This window comes from Triticum aestivum, chromosome 3A, assembly GCF_018294505.1.
Source record: "Triticum aestivum cultivar Chinese Spring chromosome 3A, IWGSC CS RefSeq v2.1, whole genome shotgun sequence".
In the NCBI taxonomy this organism is placed as follows: Eukaryota; Viridiplantae; Streptophyta; class Magnoliopsida; order Poales; family Poaceae; genus Triticum; species Triticum aestivum.
The window spans coordinates 61,542,630-61,553,078 of record NC_057800.1 but is presented as its reverse complement, the minus strand read 5'-3'; the positions used below and the strand labels follow the sequence as shown (position 1 = coordinate 61,553,078).

Genomic DNA, 10,449 nt, shown 5'->3' with positions numbered 1-10,449 from the left:
TTTTGTGTGGCTGGGGCTGGTATCATTTGGGTGATCAGTTTTTATTCTTTGTATGCTTTTTAATGTCGTGGAGTGCACTGCTTTTTGGTAAATCATCGGTGCACTGCATTGATCATGGTTATGTACTAGATGTGAACTTCATTCCTTACTGCATGTACAATTCTCATTTTTGTTCCCGCGTTTTTACTTTTTTTGTAATCTTTTTTTTCGAATGTACGGGACTGCACTGCTTAGCAAATTACGACTGTACTGCATTATTTATGATACTGTACTGCATGTTCGTGTACTTGCGCACTGCGTTTACTTTTTCTGTGTTCGCGTTTTTCTTCATCCTGAAAAAGAAATGCATAATGGCATACTACATCCCGTATAGAAATGCACTGCATTTTTCCAGCAGTGCGTACTGCATTTGTTTTTTTGCCTGTGCTTACTTCACTGTACGGGAGGTTTAAGGGGAGAGCGGACACTACCCCATTCTAATTTATTCGTGACGGTTCAGCACATTCGTGAAGGTCGCCAGGCCTCCTTCAGGAACGGCTCGCACCCAGCCTTCAGGAAAATACTGCCTTTGTTTTGGCTTGGGAGGGGACGAAGAGTCAAAATCCCTAAACAGTTGTCCCCATCTCCCTAGTTGCATCCCGCCGCCTCCTCTGCGTCCGGCGCCGCCGCACCCCATCTTGTGCTTGACCCCAATCCCGTCGCTGCCGCCCCACGCCTCTAGCGCCGTGTCCATCCCCATGGAGGGCCGCTCCCTTGCCGTCCAGCCACTCCTACGACGCCTCCCTCTCGTCGAGGGGCGCCTCCCTCACCGTCCAGCGCCGCCCCCTCGCCGTCCAGCGGCTCCAGTGCCGCCTCCATCCCGATCGACGGGCGTCTCCCTCGCCGTCCAGCCACCCCAGCGCCGCCTCTCTCCCCGTTGACTGGGTCCTCCCTCGCCGTCCAGGTCTGCTTCCCTCGCCGTCTAGATGTGATTCCCACACCGGCCAGCCGCCTCACCCTTCTGTCTCCCTCCCAGTCCAGCTCCTCCCACTACCGAGTCAAGTCTTGGCGAACTACAACCGACCTGAGGAGAGGAAGACCCAAAAAAAGGTAGCAGCATACACTTTTTTCATTATTGGTGTCTAAATCCTAGCAGAGAGTTCAGCAGTAGCCGCAATGGTCTTTGTTTTAGTTAGATCTGTCGTAATAACACACCTAGGTACTGTATTTAATCAACTTGAAGTTGACATACTGTGTTTATTTTTAGAAATCTGAGAGAAACATAAATTGGAAACTAGAGGAGTTCTGGGCAACTTTATTAGTCTGAATCCCTAGCTGAGGGTTCAGCAGTAGCCGTAATGGTTGCTACATTACCTTCTCTGGGCAACTTTATTACATTTGTGATTTCTGAAGTAGACTACATAACCGAGTTGCTCTGTTCCTCCCGTACCAGGGTCCGAGGCTAGCATGTCAACTACCACGGCAAGGAAGGAGGCAACTTTCCCGCTACATTCATCCTCTGCAGGTATATTGTTCTTTATAGTCTATAAGATTAATAGAATATACACACGATTTGGAATGGCTGACATTGTAGGATAAATTAGTTCTGTATTAATTTTGAGGCTCCCTTCTTATCTTTTGTTTACATTACAGTTTGAAACTCTGAATGTAATACACATGCAACAAGCCTTATTACCAAGAAACACGTGGAATGTGAGGCGGCGGCGAAGCATTAGCTAGCGCGGGTGCGTCACCTCTGTGGTATTGTGGGCAATCATGGTTTTGGCAAGCTCACTGGAATCAAGTGAGGTGAGAATATCGATCTTCCAGACACCTATTTCTTCTTGCAAATTTAGAAAAGGGAGGTTGAGACATCATTTCCATTTCCCTATTTCTCTAATCTATAGGGCAGTGAGATAACGATGAATGTGGCAGCGAGAAATGATGGTTCTCCTGATCTTCCTTTCTGTGGTATCTTCTAAGGCATCCCTGATATGTCTCTTTTTGGTTCTTAAAATTTTCTTGCTATGAATAGTTCATCTCCTAAATATATCTTAATTGTGTTTGTCTCTAGGAGCGCGACATCGTAACCCAGACAAGTTCTTTCCAGATTTAGATATAGCTCAACATTAAAATCGCAACTTCGTGAGATTCTAAACCTGAAGGGAGAGCACTACATAGCGTTCCTTTTTGATAGTTCTCTTTGTCATATCTCATTTGATAGCTACATCTATGCCGGTGCTAAATGCTTTTTACTTGGTTGCACTGCTGAAATTGAGCTGAATTACACTTCTACAACTTTGTAGCTATATGTGAGCCTCCCACTAATTTTTTGACAGTTGCTTCGTTAGGTACACTCATCATTCATGGTTTTTTATTACCGTTTCTTAGCATACATGATATGCTTACCAACAGGTTTGTGGTACTACTGTCTTCGAACATTTCAAAGCTTAAGACATGGCAAACTGATGAGTTGGAAAACTTTATGATGCTATCACCATAATAGGTCCATGTACTAAAACCCAGTGTATATATAATAGGTATTTCCTGTTGACAAGTTATTTTCTTTGTGATTATTAGGTTCCAAACCTGCTGTTTGATGTTGCTGGTATTATGTTTGGTCAATGGTATACCTTCTGGGAGTTCTTCTGTGAAACTCTTTGATTGGGAAGACCAGCATCAAAGACTCGTATTCAGGTCTGTTCTATACATTTTTTATCAACTAATCCTTATTTTAGTTGTTTTCTAAGGTACTCTGGTCATAGACTATTGTAGTACAAGGTTCAGAGGTCCAATTTGTTTAATTTCATATGCACACTTGATACTGTTATAGTTGCTTTTAGCCATGAAGATTGTGATAACTATAGTCTTCAGATCTAAATTGTAGTCCTATGACAAAGTTATTGTGTAGCTGTTAATTCCTTGTGGTTTGGAGCCGTTTTAGAGAAAGTTAGAAGCCATTCATGCCAACAATACATATCGTCTTTATCTAGTTCTATTTGCTGGAAAGGACCTTATTTCACCAGACTTATTCATCTGTGTACTGTACAATGTGCATGTTCATCTCTTTTTTGTTTTCTGTATATCACAGTTATTCCTTTGGCTGTTTTTAGTTGAAATCTGTTTCAACATTAGAAGTACTTAATACTTACAATTTTTTTCCTTTTAGGTGGATGGATCTTCCCAACCCTAAGAGCATGCTGGTACTCTGTTTGGCAGCTTCTTCTCATGCCGAGAAGACCATGGTGCTACTCCGACCAAGGAGAATCATTTAGGAATGTATTTTCGGACTGTTCAGCTTCGTTTGTCTTTTAGATGGGCTAAATGGAGCAGCTCTTGTTCTTTTTAAGTTTTTGGGAACCATGAGTTGGAATATCATTTTGTGAACAATTCAAGATATTACAATGAATGTGATCTTATTTACTTGGTTGTGCATATTACTGTGCAGAAATATGAATGGAATCAATTTGTATTTTAGCTGAATTTTGAATGATTTAATGTAATACCTACCAAATTTGCTGTTCTCTTCTGTACAGTAGAATAGACATCATGAGAAGTTCAATCCTGAAGGTGTATTCCTGACGGGGATACCTTCAGGAAAGACAAACTCAGGGCAAAATGTCGTCCGTCAGGAAACGCCGTCAGGAATGTATTTCCTGACGGTTACCTTCAGGAATGAAGGTCGTTCCTGACAAGCTATTGCTGACGGGGTATTCCTGACGGTATAGGCATGTTCCTGACGGGAATGGCTTATTCCTGACGGTTTTCGGCCGTCAGGAAAAACTTAGTTTGGGGTAGTGGGACGGGGGGGGGGGGCACATTTTTTTGTGTGGCACTTAATTGAAGGTAGACTTTTTTTCGGATGTGTTTTCTTAACATGCGTTTTGTTTTTGATTTTAACTTTTTTTGTGAACTGTATGTGTTTTATTTGTTGTTTTACCATTTGAACTTCATGATTCTTCACAGAGAACTGCATCATGTTTTTTTGTTGTTTTTTAGTAATATGTGCGTTTTGATGTAGACTGGCTTATTTTATCCGGGCTGTTTTTGGGCCGGCCCGTTATTTGTGACCCTTTTTGCGACACGCGGGCCTCCTACGTATCGTTTCCAGGCTATTCCACCGCTCCGCTGTTAGAGAAAGAAACCGAGAACAATCCCCTCTCCTCTCTTGCAGTTTCTCCCGAGGCATCTCTCCCTCGGGCAAAACCGCCGTCGCGCGCAGCAACCGCCATCGCCCGGAGAACCGCCGCCCTCAAGAGGTCCTTATTCCTGCATTCGGCGTCGCTGTCCGCTCCGTGAGCCCTTGCCGCTGCGCTCCTGCAGCCCATTCCTATTTGTTCCAGTCGCCGCCCCCCCTTCCCCCTTCCCACCGCCGTCACCGCACACTTTTCTTCGGTACGTTCCGCTTGGCTCAGTGTTGATTGTCCCCTCACCTTGTTTTTGTGATTCTTGTAGTTGCTGTAGCTCTTTTTGCTTGTGTAATTTTTCGTAGGCAGTCGATTTTATCTTGTTTTGAAGTCGATAGTTGTGTGTAGCAATGCGGATCTAGGGTTTCGTGAGATTTTCGCTGATTTTGTTGCTTATGTCTGCCACTTCGTCCTTTGTGTTGCAGGGAAACGCTATGTCTTCGCCGAGCAGGCCGGGAGAAGGAGTTCAGGGTATGTGGAGTGCTTATTCGTTAGGCTTTGTTTATTTTGTTTGGTGTTTATCTAGTTTCCTAATTCATCCTGCATATTGGGTTATGCTCTATTAGTTGTCAGCGTTCGTTTGCATTATTTTGTCATGTGATGTTTTTGTAATTTCTTTTTTCTTGTTTTTTTGAATCTAGCAGGTGATTGCAGTGCTCATAATGATACACCAATTGTCTCTCCTTGTCCTGGTGGTAAGGATCATGGTGTCGAGGGAGGACATCAAGTGAATTCGCCAATTGAATCTTCTCCTATAAGTGTGGCCCCTTCTTCTGGTATGTGATTAATTTGTTTATTTTTGTGTATGCTTTGTTTTATCTAGTTCGACATTTTTGTTGCGAATATCCATGAATTTAGTATATGTAGCACTGCATTTTATTTTTGTATGTGAACTCCAGTGTATGTACTTGTGAACTGCATTGTTGTTTTATTCAAGTTTTTTGTACAATGCATTATTTTTTATTTTGAGTTTATGGTTGAGCACTACATTTATATGTCTAACTGTACTGCATTTGTTCTTTTTGTGCAATTTTTAATGAGCATAGACAAACTTTATTTTGACGCAGTGTCTGTTTTCCATGCTGGGGCGCCTGGGTTTGAGGAGGTTACTCAATTGATTGACCATTATTTTGCAGAGGGTAATGTTGGTGTGAGCTTTGATCAGAGACGTCCTGTCTTGTCTGAAACACAGTCGCAGTCTGTTGATGGTACAGAGGAAGTTACACAGGATTGGATGGTCCCGGAACAGCTTCATCAATATGAGTTGAGGCAAAGCAAGAAGAAGTTGAGGTTTGAAATTGAGTCAAAAGAGTTTGCTGAAAAGGAGAAGAAGAGGAGAACTGAAGATGGTGCCAAGGGTGGTAAATTTGGCAAGGTGAAGAAGAGGTTGAGTACTGTTGCTGAGGAAGGTGGTACACCTCGGCGGAGTCCACGTGTTGCTGGAATGAAGAAGAATCTTGGCAAGAGAACCGCTGAAGTTGGTGGAAGTGATGATCCTTAGCGCAAACGACTACATGTCAATGAAGGTCCCAATTCTGATGACGACGACTTTGTGCTTGCTGATTATGTGAAGGGTGTTCATCCTTCTAGACGCAAAGACTGTGGTTCATCTAAGAGTGTACCCAAGCGTGCCCATGATGATGTCAATGAAGATGTTGGTGGTGATTCCGGCGAGGAGGTGGATGCTGCTCCAAAGGTTTGTTGAAGTGCACTGCATGTTTTCCTTCATTTGTTATTCTTTCTGTATTTTCTATGTCTCTTTTTTTATGCCTAATCTTCTAATGTGGACTGCATTTCCCTTTACACAGAGGAAGGAGTCTAGTAAGAGCAATGCAACTGAAGATGATGGTGAGGGAGATGATTCTCGATTTAACAAGACCGTGCGTTTGTCGCTTCCCACTGTTTGCAAGGTTGCTTCTTTGTTAAAAGAGGCGCATTGCAGCCGTGTTAGGGATGCTGGATTTGGTGTTGTCTTTGATCTGACAGTAAAGAAAAATGTGTCGCGCATTCTTATGTGCTATTTGATGGGAGTGATTGACCCTGCCACTATGCTAATGGACTTTGGGAATGGCAGGGTTCTTCGAATCAATCGTGATGTAGTTCATCACATTTTTGATTTACCTATGGGACATCACACTGCACCCATGCCTGCTTCCAGTGGTCATGATGAATCGTTGACTGCCCTTAAGGATGAGCTTGGCTTTGATTGTTCAAAAAGTATAGGTGTCAAGGACTTGCTTGAGAAGTTGAAGGTGTTGGTGGAGGAAGATGATTATGTGAGTGTTGACCTTGCTGTGAAGGTGTTCTTCCTGATACTTTACCAGAATTTGCTGTGCCCGGGGCCTGCAGTTCGTTTGGGTAGAGTTGCTGCGATGGTAGAGAACATGGATTATGCGGCTATGGCTCAGATGGACTTTTGTCAGCTTGTTGTTAATGAGTTGCAGGCAACTGTGGTTAGGTGGCAATCAGAAGGCAGCAAGCAGAATTGTGCAGAGGGTTGTGCCATTGTCCCCCTGATTATGTATCTTGACTGCTTGAAGCTTCGCAAATTTTCAGTCATGCACACGTTGACGCCACGCGCGTCATACCTGATGACCAAGGACCTGATGAAGTTGTACAATGAGGATGTGCTTGTGAAGGGAAAGATTTACTTGGAAAGTTACAAATTTGGGAAGCTGCCGGTTAGTGCAGCTGATTTTTTAATATCAGATTTAAAAAAAATGTGCAGTCATTATAAATGTGAACTCTTCTAGTACTCACATGTGTACTTCTCTTTGCGTGTTGTCTTTTTTTACAGTGGAAGGCGTCAGGTGATATTGTGTACAACCGTCCTGTTGCAGTTGTACACGGCAGCTCTGATGCGGGGCCTAGCATTCATGATAGGTTTTATGAGCCTACTGTAGTCAGCTTCCTGCCTGTGATGATGAGGTGCCGCATACTCGTGGTTTCATGCCTCGACAGATGTTTGATAATACAAGCTCTTATAAATAGACATTTGTTGGCGGCAAAAAGCATGAGGAGATTGATGAGCTTCTTCTAAAGGTTTTGAAGCTGACTGAAGATTTTCCAACCTCTGGTGACAGGTTGAGGACAGTTCCTGGTTTTTTCCCTGTTGGCCATGGCCCACGAGATGAAGATATTGTTGCTGCTCACAATTTTGATTGTGGTGTGATTGAAAGCCTGAAGATTGCAGTGACAAATGTTCGTTCTTCGTATGCTCAATTGAGACATTCACAAGAAGAAAAATGCGGTCGGTATGAGAAGGATGCTGGGCATATTGTGGATGAAATGATCCGTCAGGACACTGGCGTTGGCGCTGATAATGTATGTTCTAGGTTTTTGTGGCTTTGGACCTCTTTTTTATGTATTATGTTGACTGCTCCTCACTATTTTTGTTTTTTTGTTATAGGCTGGAGTGGAATCTTCTGGTGTCGATGGAACTAGAGACGATGGAGTTCGTCAGGTATAAATATTCCTGCCATGTCTGTTCTGCCATGCTTCCCTTTTTATTTGAACTTACATTTGTTTGGTTCCCATATTTTTTTGTGTACTTCTCTATTGTGAAGTGTGTACTGCTTGTGCATAGTTGGAGTTTTTTCTTTTTCGGTCGGTACCATCTTATTTCTTGTTTTTGGTTTGTTCTATGCCCGTAGACTGGTGTCGCTGCTCGTGATGTGCACAAAGAGACTTACGATTGTTCTGGGAAGGATGAGGTCTTGGGTGATGCAGCGTCCCCTCTGGATGCTGTAGCTGATAAGGTATAGTTGTATTACTTGTTCTGTTAGTGGGTTGTAATCTAATTTTTTGTTGTCTCTTATAAACTTGATGTACGCTGTTATGTTCATCCATATGCATATCATTTGCGTATGTTAGCTGCAATAGTTTTACATGTGTGATCTTCACTGTTTGACAGAAGTGAACTGCAGTTCTTTTTGGCATGCATGATCCATACTTATTTACATATGTGAGCTTCAGTATTTAACATAACTGAACTGCAGCGTTTATCAAAGCGAACTGCAGTTTTTTTATGTATATGTGGGTTGCAGTTGTAGTTGTGTTTGACACACGTGTGTTGATGTTGTTTTGCATATGTGGACTGTAGTTGTTATGTGTATGTTGCCAGCAGTCTTTTGACATAAGTGTGCTGTGTGTTGTTGTGTTGGTTATCCCCATGCTTATTTTTGTGTTACTGGGTGTTTTTTAAACTTTCCACAGGTTGGAGAACAAAACGTGGAAGTCCACGTTGATCTGAATCAGGGCAGTTGTGCTGTTGATGGCCGTGTCAATGTTGATGCTTCTGTATCGGTTGCCGTTGAGTGTGCAGATCCTTCTGTAGCTCAAGGATCCCATGATGCTGTTCCCACCAGTCGGCATGAAGATTCTGATGTTGGCATTGAAAAGCCACCGGAGAATGTTGCCCCTGCTGCTAGTGTTGTTGCTTCCCCTGTCTCTCTGGTGTCCAATGATGTTCCGGAAGTATCGATAGTGGAGCCTCATGTAGTTGAAGTATCTAAGGAAGCTGCTGTTGACCAGACTGTTGTAAATCGAGAGAATGCTGATGTTGCTGCAGAAGGAAAGTCCAGTGAGGTTGTGGTGGATTCGTTGCAACCTATGCAAGAAAATATTTTGCTCAATTCTGAAGAACAGCAGCCTGAAGACTCTGACACTGAAGGCAAGAGATTTTTTTAATGGTGCAGTTTGATGTTTTTCTCATTCATGTTGTTTAATTACTATGGTATCTGTATTAGATGTTTAATGATAAGTGAAACTTTGATCTTTTGTCTATAATTTTCAAAATAGCTAGCAGAATTCCCTTATCTTAATATTTAAACTTCATTGTTTGTATAAGTGAACTTCATCTTTTTTATTACAGATGTTGAACTCCCTGTTGTGACACCGTCGAGCATTGATCCAGCTCTTCTGAAAAGATACAATGAGTTGTACGCTGCTGTTACAAGGGCTCGGAAGGACAAGAAGAAGTATGGTTTTTTAGAAATTGTTTTGTTCATATGTATTATCTAATTTTTGTATTTACCCGTTTTTATTTGTTGTTATTTTTTTTAGTATCTTATGTTTGAGTTTTTCATGAAAAATTCAGGGACATGATTGCTTTTAAAACTGAGATGGGTGATATTAGCATTGGCGAAGTTGGTCAATCCTTTTGGGATAAAGGGATGCTCACTACAAGGCTTGTAGATCTTGGGGTTTCTTTGCTGGTAGATAAGTTTAAGAGATCTCCGACAATGGTTGTCCCGTACCATATTTGTGTAAGAATGCAGAAATTTTTGTTTTATTTTTTTCATTTTATTTTCTGATTTCGTGCGACGACTTGTTTTGCTTATTTGATTTTTGGTTTTGATTTGCAGACAAATATTTGGAATGGTGGTACTGTAGGCAGGAGTGTTAAAATGATGTTCTCTTCAAAAGCCGAGGAGCGTGTTGATAAAAAGGATATGGTGAGAGACGTTTTTATGTGTATTTTGCCTGTTTTGTTTTTATAGCGTTCTATTTTTTCTTGTGATAATAATTTTATTTATTTTTTCATGCTTCCAACAGGTCCTTTTTGCAACTTTTGATCCGCCAGATACGAGGGATGGTGTTGGTCATTATTGTGTAGTTGCGTTAAATGTGAAAGAAAGGCGGTTTGAATTTCTTGACTCGCTCAACAAACCTGGCAGCCCTGATGCGGTCAGGGTTTTTAGGAGGATGGTTAAAAATATCAAGCGTGCATGGAAAGAAGGTAGCTTGAGTTCTGATGAGCCGCTAAATCCTCCCACACTTGATGGATTTGTGTTGAAACATGTCATTGTCCCATTGCAGCCAAATGGGTGCGTTCTTTACAGCCCTTCTGTGTCATACCGTTCAAGTTTTTTTTCACTTAATTTTTGTGAAACTGATGTTTTTTATTCTTTTTATTGCAGGCATGATTGTGGATTCTATATGTTTCAATTCTTGCAGACATGGGATGGTGTTCGAGTTGCTAAGTTTGGGGTGGAGCACATTGGCTACATCAGAAAGGCCATGCTCTATAGCTGGCTAACATCGAGGAAGTGTTGCCTTGATTTAACATCACTTCTAATTTTTGCAGATAAAGGTTGTTTTATTGAACTTCTTTATCCTCGCTTTATTTTATTTTTGACTACTGCTTGGTTCCGCTTCTTTATGGGCAAGTGGGCTGCATTGTTATTTATATGTGGGCTGCATTGCTGTATACAAGTGCGGGCTGCATTGCTGTAGAGAAGTGGGCTGCATTGTTCTTTTATATGTGGGCTGCATTGCTGTA

At 42.0% G+C, this 10,449-nt stretch overlaps 1 long non-coding RNA gene across 5 annotated transcripts; it reads left to right on the top strand.

Moving 5' to 3' along the window:
- The first annotated feature begins 560 nt into the window (after window positions 1-560).
- On the top strand, window positions 561-2,638 carry LOC123057910 (uncharacterized). Of its 5 annotated transcripts, none has more exons than XR_006427005.1 (4): window positions 561-943; window positions 1,016-1,089; window positions 1,433-1,504; window positions 1,633-2,638. It is a non-coding gene; the product is annotated as an uncharacterized lncRNA (long non-coding RNA). The 5 variants fall into 5 exon arrangements; XR_006427006.1 differs by having other exon boundaries at window positions 1,247-1,504; XR_006427004.1 differs by having other exon boundaries at window positions 561-1,089; window positions 1,247-1,504; window positions 1,633-1,788; window positions 1,887-2,638.
- The last annotated feature ends 7,811 nt before the right edge of the window (window positions 2,639-10,449 follow it).